This window comes from Dendropsophus ebraccatus, chromosome 15, assembly GCF_027789765.1.
Source record: "Dendropsophus ebraccatus isolate aDenEbr1 chromosome 15, aDenEbr1.pat, whole genome shotgun sequence".
Classification (NCBI taxonomy): domain Eukaryota; kingdom Metazoa; phylum Chordata; class Amphibia; order Anura; family Hylidae; genus Dendropsophus; species Dendropsophus ebraccatus.
In genome coordinates this window covers 54645806-54658012 of record NC_091468.1, presented here as the reverse complement: position 1 = coordinate 54658012, position 12207 = coordinate 54645806, and the positions used below count along the sequence as shown (strand labels likewise).

The 12207-nt window shown below is 44.4% G+C and overlaps 1 protein-coding gene across 1 annotated transcript in view; it reads right to left on the bottom strand.

Moving 5' to 3' along the window:
• Positions 1-8932, bottom strand: part of PPP3R1 (protein phosphatase 3 regulatory subunit B, alpha) — a 74050-nt gene extending 65118 nt beyond the window's left edge. The window contains exon 1 of the mRNA XM_069954615.1: positions 8847-8932. The gene's annotated coding sequence lies outside the window, so the exon portion shown is untranslated. The remainder of the gene's footprint in view (positions 1-8846) is intronic.
• Between the last annotated feature and the right edge of the window lie 3275 nt (positions 8933-12207).

Below are 12207 nucleotides of genomic sequence, written 5' to 3'. Positions count from 1 at the left end.
GCCATATGATCTGCATGTGTGAGATGATGGGTGAAAGGGGCCATAATGTCACATGATTTATCTGACTAGAAAAATTTTTAGGATCCATCTTGCACCACGTGACAGAATCAAAATGTGTATTTTTGGGTCTGTTATGCAGTAAGAAACCAAACACTTTCTAGAGCAACATAGAACGTTTATTAATATAAATCTGATTCCTAGGTCAAAAAGAGGGACATGTAAGGGGCAAAGAGGGACGGGGCTCAAAAGTAGGGACTGTCCCTCCAAAAGAGGGACACTTGGGAGGTATGCACTTTATATTTTTGTTGGACAAGTTCGGTTCTAGGCAGTGCTTTAGACAGGCACTGTATGGGTGCTAAGTGGTTTTAAATGTATTGGGGCTCTGTGGCCGGCCTGTTATGGTGCTCTATGGTTTGTAGTGTATGGGGTTCTATGATGTCTCTTTTGGAGCCGGCAGGTTATAATGCACTATGGTTTGCAGTGAAGAGCGGCTCTGTGACATAGTTGCTGCCTGTCCTTTCTTAAACAGTCTGTAAAAGTAGGGGACTTCTTTTACCAGGGACCATAAAAATAAATTGATAAGTCCATGACGCCAGAGAAGCTTGTACAGATTGTGATTATACCTCGCATCTTATTACAATTCACAAAGAATGCTGCTATGGCGGTTATATTAGTCACTGAGCTATAGACATATGTTATTTGGGATTCCTATAATTCATTATGGTTTTCCATAAAAAATACAGACATGAGGGGAGATTTATCAAACATGGTGTAAAGTGAGACTGGCTCGGTTGCCCCTAGCAACCAATCAGATTCCACCTTTCATTTTTCCAAGAATCTGTGAGGAATGAAAGGTGGAATCTGATTGGTTGCTAGGGGCAACTGAGCCAGTTTCACTTTACACCATGTTTGATAAATCTCCCCCTGTAATTTTTGTATAAATTGTCCTGAAAAAATAAATAAAAAATCAGTTTAACAACCTTAGGGCCCTATTCCACCGGACGATAATCGTTCAGATTATCGTTAAATCGTTCGAATCTGAATGATTATCGTTTGGTTGAAATGCAGTTAACGATTAACGACCTGGACCTATTTTTATCGTTGATCGTTCGCAAAACGTTCGCAAATCGTTCGCATTGAATAAGATGTCGTTCGGTCGTTTGCAGTAGATACAAACGCAATAGCGAAGAAATACGGAAGAAAAAACTATTGCAAATACGATCATAAGTAACGATTATCGTTTCATGGAAATGAGTGAACGTTTTCAGGTCTTTCGCAATAGCTGTCGTTTGAAATCGTTAATGATGTTAATAATCGTCCGGTGGAATAGGGCCCTTACTTTGTGAGTGTCATTGCTTTGGGTCCTTAAAGCATTGCTGATGCACTGTAGGGCCATTGATGTTATTGGTTTATTGGCTTGAAATGTAAAACTTTAACCAAGCACGTCTATGATCGGAGAAACCTGTGAAAATTGGAATACACAGTACTATGCAAATACCATGCAAAGATGGAAAAACACAAACTACCTTACTTGTTGCTTTAAAGGGGTAGTGCGGCGTTTAACTTTTATTCACTAAATAACACACATTACAAAGTTATACAACTTTGTAATGTGAATTATTTAAGTGAATGGCCCCCTTCCCCTTGTTCCCCCCAACCCCGGAAGTGTGGTGCATTACACTTACGTATTTGCTGTCGACCCGGCCGCCATCTTGGGTCGACGACGTCAGTATACTGAGTATACTACACCACACTTCTGGGGTGGGGGGAACACGGAGAAGGGGGCCATTCACTTAAATAACACACATTACAAAGTTGTATAATTTTGTCATGTGTGTTATTTAGTGAATAAAAGTTATTTAATGTGCTGTATACAAAGAGATATACATGCGTTAAAACTGTGCAGAAAGTTGTTTAGATGCATTAAATGCAGCATGCACACCATTTACAACATATTCACCACCTATTATTATGCATGTTGCCAGGACCACATCCATTTGCAGCAGATGCTTTATGACTTGTAACATTGCAGCACTGACACTTTATGGATGGCACTTTTATACACATGTGTACATTAGCTTACTGCATAGCTAATATGGAGTACAGGCCTTTACTCACCTCCAGTTCTCAAATCCAACATATTTCTTTGTTTTAATAAGAAAGTTGCCATATGTTAAGTGTATTGAGTACGTTGGTCCGGTGCTTCATGAGGTAGGACGCACGGCTCCTTGCTCCTCCCCCGCTCCTCCGGACTCTGCCTGCCTCTCGATGTGCTGCCCTGGATTAGCCTGGCCGAATATGTGAAGGCCCCCTCGGCTGGACTGTTCTAACTGAAGCCGGGGTGCGGATTGAAGATGGAGAGGAGCCTGAGAGGAAGAGACGTATACCGGCACCAGGAGAGGAGAAGTAAAGTAAAAGTGCCGTGTCATCTGGTGATAGCCTGACATCTGGCTCTGTTAGGTGGCATTAATCAGCGCAGCCGGTCAGGCGCTATACGGGTCAGCCAGGAGCACGTGACCGCGCACAGGAGTATGAAGGCCCCCTGGTCTGGCTGCGTGTGCGGTCTTCATTCTGGAGGCGCGTCTCCTCGGTCACACTCTATCCTACCCGGGACTCTGTGAGTACAGTATGGCTTTGGCTGGTCTCGGCAGAGGGATGGACATTTGAGCTATGCCCCTCTATTGTGGGGTGGAGGGGGTGGTCTCCGGCCGGGGCGCCGGGGGGGGGGGGGAGTTTGGCGTGGTGCGAGCGCGCCGGGCTCCCCCTCCCCCCTGGGGCTCCGGCCGGGAGCTTACTTGCTGGGATGCATGGATTCCAGGGGTGGCTCTTTTTGAACGTCTTGTACTGTTTTTGCCTGACCTGTGTTCTCCTTGGGGGTGAGCTTCAGCTGTGGGCCTGAGTGATTCCAGCCTTGAGCCGGGCTGCTGTATGGGGAGAAGCTTATCCACCTTGTTTTACCTATTAGGCCTTAGGTGTCTAGCTGAATGTCACGCGGTTTGAAAGCCTGGTTTTCTGTGGTGCTGGACATCCTTGGCCACGAGTGGTACTTCTCTGGCCCCCTCAGCCTCCTCAGGTATTTTGTGAATACTACTCAACGTTGGGCTGGTGAGTGTGCACCTCTTTCTGTGCTCTTATTATTTCAACTGCTCCTCCCTTCTGTCTCCTAGATAGGACTGTTGGGAAAGTGAATTGACCGGCTACAATGGCCCCTAAACCGGCGCAGAAAAAAATAGGGAGCAGTGTCTCCCCTAAAATGGATAAGTTCTTGAACTCTCCAGTTGGAGATGGGAAAACCCGCAATCATCCACTTGCTTCCCCACTGGTTGAAAAAGCTACTAAGACAGGTTCCAGGTTTGACGTCCTGCAAGAGGAGGGGGAGGAGCTTCAGGGGTCGCTGGAGCAGGGTAATGAGGCGCCTAAAATTACGCTGGATAAAATCTTTGATGAAATAAGAACTTGTAACAAAGCGGTGTCGGACTTATCTTTAACAGTTGGAGCCCTCTCATCTGATATTGGCCTTATTAGAGGGGATATGATTAAAATAAAAGAGAAGGTTTTGGACTGTGAGAAAGCTATTTCCCCCTTGGAGAAAGGGGTTGCGGATTTACAGGAAAAGGTCCAAGACATTTCGCAGCAGTTGAGGATGTCTCAAGACAGGATTAATGAAATGGAGGACCGCTCTAGACGGTCAAATGTTAGAGTAATTGGCCTCCCTGAGGGGGCAGAGGGGAGTGATCCTGTTAAGTTCTGCACAACTTGGCTGGAGGAGACATTTGGTAGAGACGCTTTTTCACAGTTTTTTGCGTTGGAGAGAGCGCATAGAGTGCCGTTCAGGCCTTTGCCACCTGGTAGTCCTCCTAGGACAATGATTTTTAAAACTATTTGTTCTGGCGATAGAGATGTATTACTTAAGTTGGCCAGACGAGAACAAATAACCTATAACGGGGGGAAGGTCTCTTTCTTTCCAGACTTTTCTAGGGCCACCCAGAAGAGGAGACTTTCATTCCGGGATATAAAAAAAAGACTCCACCAGGCTAATATTTCCTTTTCCTTGATTTTTCCGGCTAAGCTTAGAATTATTCATAAGGATGTCACTCATTTTTTCTCTAATCCTGGTGATGCCCTTAAATGGTTAGACAATGAGGGTTATTGATTCTGTATTATAATTTCCATTTTTTGTATATCTTTGCGAGGTGGGTGGGGCGAGGGAGGAGGGGGGGGGGGAGTGGGGAGTTGGTATACGGAATGGGAAGAGTCCCTCTGGCTTTAAGGAGCACGGAGAGACAGTTAGGGGGTCGGGGGTTTGGGGGGCGGGGTAAAGCACGGAGGGTTCCCTTTTTTTTTTTTTTTTTAAGGTATAATGAGCTTTGATATCTTTTGTTGGAACCTGAGGGGACTGGGGGAGAGGACCAAGAGGGTGGCGGCATTTGATGTAGTGAACAGGCATCTGCCTGCGGTAGTTTGTCTTCTAGAAACCCATGGGACAGAGGAAACGATCGGTAGGCTGAGGCGTAAATGGGCAGGAGTAGAACTGCACTCCGTTTTTAACTCATACTCATCGGGGGTATCGGTGTATGTTCACCATAAGATTCCGTTTGAGACTATGGCTAAAAAGATAGATGGTCGGGGTAGATACGTGTTTGTGCAATGTAAAGTCTATGGGAAAGCAATGGTGCTCGCCTTTCTCTATGTTCCGCCTCCCTTCTCCTCTCAGGTATTTTTTGATTTACTGTCCTGGTTGCAGGGTAAAGAAGAGCTGCCACTGATTATATGTGGTGATATAAATTGTGTGTTTGATATATGCTTAGACAGGAAGGGACCTAAGCTTAAAACTACCAGAGGTACGTCCCCTATTGCTAAATTAGCTGGAGAGGTAGGGTGGTTTGATGTTTGGCGTTCTTTGTATGGTAACAAATGTGAATATTCATGTTTTTGCCCAGCTAGGGGTTCGGCCTCAAGGATTGATGTAGTTATGGGTAACGAAAAGGCCCTTCGCTGGGTAAAAAGGATGAGATATGAGACGCGCTCACTTTCAGACCACTCTCCTATGACAGTGAAAATTGATGTGGCGGAGCAGACACTACACCACACTAAATCTTTCAAATTCAACGCCCATTGGCTAACACTGTTTGATGATAAAAAAATTTTTTTTGAGGAATTGAAGGAATTCTGGGATATTAATACAGGGACAGCAAGCCTTCACTGTGTATGGGATGCTTCTAAAGCGTTTCTTAGGGGTCTACTCAGTCGAGAGATATTCCGTAAGAAAAAACAGTTTAGGGTACAGGAGAGTAATTTGCAGGAGGCAGTCGAGGTGGCAGGCGTAGTATTTGCACAAGACAATAGTGAGGTTAATGTGGAAGGACTAAAAGGTGCACAAAAAGCTTACTCAGAGTATCTGAGGGAGAAAGCGCAACAAAAAATTTTCTTTGCAGGGCAGAAGCATTTTATAGAGGTAGGTAGGCCAGGGAAGCTCTTGGCCAATGTACTAAAAGCGCAAGGGGAGAGTGGTCACATTGTAGCTATACAGGGGGACCAGGGGATCGTCACACGAGATCAGGGACAGATTCGGGAGGTAGTTAAAGACTTCTTCTCCCAGTTGTATGGGGAAGATGTTACACACTCGGAGGGAGAATATAGTGCTTTCTTTGAGAAGATCTCGCTGCCTCGAATCTCAGAAGAACAAAGACTTAAATTAAATAGTCCCATCACTTTGGGAGAGCTGGGCGAAGCACTGAAGAGCATGGCAGGGGATACAGCACCTGGGTCGGATGGCCTTCCTTTTAAGATCTATGGGGAATATGGGGAGGTATTGATGCCACGATTATTGTCAATAATGAATGAATCCTGTAGTAAAGGCATCTTACCAGACTCTATGAGACAGGCCAATATTGTTTTGATCCCTAAAAAAAATAAGGATCCCTTGCTGGTTGAGTCGTATCGGCCGATCTCCTTGCTCAACACAGACTGCAAGATTTTTGCGAAGGTTTTGGCAAGGAGACTGGCTGAGGTGGTCCCGGATTTGGTGTCACGAGACCAGGTGGGTTTTATTCGCGGGAGGTCGATTTTTGACAACATATCCAGAGCCTTTGCTAATATTCAGTTGGGGGGTCCGGGTCCCCATTCCATTCTGTCATTAGATGCGCTCAAAGCTTTTGACAGGGTGGAGTGGGGCTTCCTGTGGAGGACATTGGAACGGTATGGGTTGGGTACAGAATTTATAGGGTGGATAAAATTGCTATATACGTCTCCTATGGCTAGGGTGATAGTGAATGGGGTCCCCACGGAAGGCTTTGAGTTAAAAAGAGGGACCAGGCAGGGCTGTCCGCTATCCCCCCTCCTCTTCGACCTATATATGGAACCCTTGGCAGAAACAATAAGGGGAGCATGTGATGTAGTAGGGTTTGGTCTGAGAGGAGGGGTGGATAGGATTTTATTATATGCGGACGATGTCATTCTTTTTGTTGATGACCCTAGGAAAAATCTGGATAGAGTGATGAGATTGGTAGAGGAATTTGGTAGTATCTCTGGTTTTAGTGTGAATTGGGGGAAATCTTCATTACTGCCAATTGTGAAGGGGGAAGTTATAGACTATAAAGATCTGAAAGCTAAAGAGTCGATAGAATACCTGGGTGTGGTGATTAGCCCCTCGGTTAAGGACTATGTTGCGTTGAACATCAAACCTTTGTGGGATAAGATAGGTAAGAAAGTTGAGACCTGGCTTAAGTTGCCCTTAGCGATGGTAGAAAGAATAGCAATCATCAAAATGGTAGTCTTACCCCAGGTCTTATACTTTCTAAATGCGGCCCCAGTGTGGATCCCAGATGTATGGTTCAAGAGGCTTAGAGTTATGATGGATCGGTTGATCTGGGGTCGGAAACAGGTTAGGATCAAATATGATATGTTGTGTCAGGAGGTTGGTAAAGGGGGTCTCGCCTTGCCGGACTTTCGGCTCTATTCTATTTCTGGTGGAGCCCAGGGTCTGGCGAAGTGGAAGACCTCCTTGATAGTAGAGCATATTTTAGTTAGAACAGGGAACTTTGGGAAAAGTTTCTTTGAAGTACTAGAAGCTGGACAGGGCGTGAGCGGTCCCCTAGATAAATTTTCGTTTTTTACATTATATAATAGAGTGTGGAGAACTTTGAAAAGAATGTGTGGAATTAAGGGGTCGTTGGATTTCACTCCATTATGGGGAAATGGTAATTTAAAGGAATTTTTGAGCCAGGATCTGGCAGGTTTTTGGAAGAGTAAGGGGGTAAAATATGTGCGTGATTTATTTGAAAATGGAGAAGAGATCACATTTGCAACTGCGCAAAGCAGATATGGGTTATTAGATATTCACAGATTTCAGTATGCTCAAATTAAGCATGCAGTACGTTGTTCACAAGGGATGGATTGGAGATATGTGGAATCACATGAAGTAATTGATGTATTATGTAATTGGAGTGGCAGGGGTAAGTGTTTGCCGAAAATTTATAGAATATTAGTTAGAGAAAAAAGAACACCACATTTAGAGAGGGTAAAGGTTAAATGGGAAGGGGCATTTGGGGTGATACATGACACAGTGTGGGAAATTATAGTTAAGAATCTAGGAGTAGCATCATGTAGTCCGGCACATAGGTTAATACACTACAAAATTTTGTTCTGGCTTTATAGAACTCCTGAGTCCCTATCCCGTTTTGGTAGACAAACTGTGAGTTGCAATAAATGTCACACTGAGAGAGCTGACATGATACATATGATGTGGTCTTGCCCATTAATTTGTACCTATTGGGAGAACATAAGGAATCATATTGAGGGAGTAATGGGATTGCCTCTACAAATGTCGTGTTCTATTCCAGAGCTGCTATTGGGGGGGTTGGTGGAAGATGGGGAAATTAATTCATTACTGAATAGGATAATGGGTTGCGCAAAGGTTCTGATAGCAAGGAGGTGGGTGAATCGCTTACCCCCTGTGGTGGAAGAATGGAAGCGGCTGGTTAGAAAGGTGAAGAATTATGAGGAGATAGCGGCAAGGAGATCTAGTAAAGCAACCTCAAGGTTTCAGAGGCTCTGGAGAGGTTGGAAAGATTGATGTATTCATTTGTGTTTTTTTTTTTTTTTTTTTTAGGCCCTCCGTGCTATGGGTGGGTGGGTGGTTGGGTGGTTATATATTGTGAGCGATATTCTTGTTTGTTTTCTTTTTACTATGGTAAAAACAATAAAATATTTTGTAAAAGAAAAAAAAACTTTTATTCACTAAATAACACACATTACAAAGTTATACAACTTTGTAATGTGAGTTATTTAAGTGAATGGCCCCCTTCCCCTTGTTCCCCCCACCCCCGGAAGTGTGGTGCATTACACTTACGTATTTGCTGTCGACCCGGCCGCCATCTTGGGTCGACGACGTCAGTATACTGAGTATACTACACCACACTTCTGGGGTGGGGGGAACACGGAGAAGGGGGCCATTCACTTAAATAACACACATTACAAAGTTGTATAATTTTGTCATGTGTGTTATTTAGTGAATAAAAGTTATTTAATGTGCTGTATACAAAGAGATATACATGCGTTAAAACTGTGCAGAAAGTTGTTTAGATGCATTAAATGCAGCATGCACACCATTTACAACATATTCACCACCTATTATTATGCATGTTGCCAGGACCACATCCATTTGCAGCAGATGCTTTATGACTTGTAACATTGCAGCACTGACACTTTATGGATGGCACTTTTATACACATGTGTACATTAGCTTACTGCATAGCTAATATGGAGTACAGGCCTTTACTCACCTCCAGTTCTCAAATCCAACATATTTCTTTGTTTTAATGAGAAAGTTGCCAAAATGTACTTACGCGGCTTCTGTCCCTAGTAGGTAGTATATCTCCTCTTCATTGACGTCCTGCACATTCACCAGCTCACCCTTGCGTCTCTGACCCTTTAACTTTCCTTCGTCGCTCTCCTCCTCCTTTGCACTTTGGAACAAAACCTTGTGCTTGTGACTTCTTCCCCTCTTACACTCTGCACAGATATTATTTGCAGTTGCGGAATCTTGTAAACATGACTCAAACTCTGTAAAACTGAATCGTCCTCTCCTATGTTGCCCCCCCCCCCCCCCCGCGCGCGCGCTCCGGTTACTTAGATACCAGGAATGTGATGGTGGTGATACACGCTGGTGTGGTGGTACTCACTATGTTTATATATCAACACTTTTTTTTTTTTACTGAATTTAGTCCTTTGTAGTCGCTGAAACCTCTCTCTCCGGTCTATTTCTGTGATAAGGAATTATTTTGTTGGTGTGGGCAATGGTCATGGAGGTTCTTGTTCAACCCTAACTCCTCTTGCAAAGTATATTTTTGGTCATGTTAGTATAGGATACATTGACGGTGATATTGTACACTTTGCCACTTTCTCTTCTCTCCACCAGTTAATCATTCCTCTATTAGTGGATGCAACCTATAGCTTTACCCATAGACATACTTTCTATGATATAATGATATGCAATAGTTTTTGTGATTACATATATACATAATTACATTTTTGCTTATTTGTCATTATTACACCATTTTTGAACCTACTTTTCAAAGGTAAAAATACAATGAGAATAGGATAGGCCATCAACAAATGATGGGGGAGGGGGGGGGGCGGTCTCATAGTACTAAACATAGACAAGTGGACAAGTGTCCATACCATTGTGTCTATTGCTCCATGTTGTTTGCTTGTATGGGCTGGAGTACAGTATCAGCCACATGGATGTAGTCATTGGGCATTACAGTGAAAAGCTTGGGTCTAGGCCCCTAGTTCTGATTTGTGGGAGACTCTAAAAATGGGGCGGCCAGTCATCGTACATGGGAAGTACTGAAGTTAAAACAAAAAGACACCAGGAGGAGGGGGGTTCAGGGCTTGGTGCACATAGCGTAATACTGCAGATAGAGGCTGTGTTTATGTTATGTAAAAACAGTGGCCGTTACTTAACATGTTCATGTGGCCGATACTGCCATATTGGCCGCAAGAACATCATTTTATTTCTATTTGGATTCTGGGCACTTTTGGGTGTGCCTGCAATCCAATTGGCCATAACCCTCCTTGCAAGTTATGGCCATGAGCACGGCCTTACACTGTGTGTACAGAGGGTTTGCTCAACTGCGGCCTAGAAAACTGTCAGGATCATTTTTTTCTATGACTGCAGTGAGCAACGGCCGTCGTGCATGCTGTGTGTGAGCACTACGGCCGTTGTTGCATTGAAATCTATGTTCACTGTAGCGTTGGTAAATTACATCCAGTAGAGGATTACAATAGGTCCGCTTTGGGTGGTAGGCCGGGGCCCTGAGCTCCTGGGGGCCCATGGCCACCCAAACAGATTTATACATTCAGTAGTGTATTGTCACCTGGCTACAGTTCTGCCATGATTTGCAAACAATCACTCCTTTTTTACAGCAATTTTACACAAATCAGGACATCACAGTATCATCTATCCTGTACTATAAACATCACGCTAGTGTTACCATAGTTACAGTGGTGTGGGGGGGCCAGGCTTGGTGAACAGCCCAGGGCCTATAGTAAAGTTAATCCGTCCCTGATTACATCTGTCGTTTTTAATGGAAACTACGGCCGTAGTTTACCATATTTTTTACGCTGTGTGAACATAGCCAGAAAGTAAAACTGTTAATGCGCTAATACAGTTCCACTCACCTTAGGCGGTCATGCTCTGAGCATGGCACTGCCAGTAGCATGTGGGGAGTACAGACGGTCTGCTTCCTATTCCTCTGTTCCACATGATCGGTGATGGAGCAAGATCTAAGGTGCTTTAGGACTTAATCCACAAGAGGAGAGAAGCTGTGAGGCTCAGGTGCTTTGAATCGGCAATTCAAAGGTGATATAGCAGTGTCACAGATGATGGGAAGAAGCGTAGTACCATATAAAACATATACCATACCATATTAAACCGTAGTACCATATAAAACGCGGACAACATATATATATATATATATATGTATATATATATATATATATATATATATATATATATATTGTACACATGTCACTGGTAAAGTGTTCGAGGGGGTCTACATCTCACCTAGGCTGATACATAACGTGCAAAACACAGTAATCACTGAACTCAAGGAGAACAGCGAAAAAAATTCCAATGAAGTACTCAATCAAGAGTCTCCACTGATGCCCCCAAAAATTTAAATATGCAAAACAAGAGTCCGTGGAGCCTCAGTTACGAGTCTCAAAACACGGGATAGCCAGATATCTCTAGCCTGTTGCCAACGGGGTGCCTCCAAGATGGGGAGAGCACCACACCACCCTGATAAATAACCCCTGTTGTTTCCCTGTCTATGTTCCAATACTCGCAACCGAGTGGGACTTAAGGAGTTATTTATCAGGGTGGTGTGGTGCTCTCCCCATCTTGGAGGCACCCCGTTGGCAACAGGCTAGAGATATCTGGCTATCCCGTGTTTTGAGACTCGTAACTGAGGCTCCACGGACTCTTGTTTTGCATATTTAAATTTTTGGGGGCATCAGTGGAGACTCTTGAGTACTTCATTGGAATTTTTTTCGCTGTTCTCCTTGAGTTCAGTGATTACTGTGTTTTGTTGGTTGATTTTTCATTGCCCCAACTAGCCAGAATCCTACCCCACACTGACGAGGGGCAAAAACCCCGAAACGGCTGTCTGTGGGTGGAAGCCTGCCTTTGCAAGCCCTTGTCATGATCGCAATACTCGCACCTTGAGTTAGACATTGACAAAAGGGGCCACCCTGTTGTTTCCCTGTCTATGTTCCAATACTCGCAACCGAGTGGGACTTAAGGGGTTATTTATCAGGGTGGTGTGGTGCTCTCTCCATCTTGGAGGCACCCCGTTGGCAACAGGCTAGAGATATCTGGCTATCCCGTGTTTTGAGACTCGTAACTGAGGCTCCACGGACTCTTGTTTTGCATGATACATAACGTGACATGGTAAGTCCGGAAGAGGTCGGTTGCTCAGCAGTGATATACTGCTGAGTTGTTATTTAATTTTCCGGGCCGGATTTACTGGAATGGCGGATAGGTTGGTAGTGGGATCTGCCATCCCTCCCCCTCGATCCAGTGTGGGTTTTGGGATCAGGTGAGCTCTGATCCTAATCAGCCTGAGAAGGCAAAAGGTGTGCTCAGTGTGCAGGGGAGAGCTCTCAGCCAGGAGTGAACAGCCTGTGTGTTTGGTGGGAGCTGTG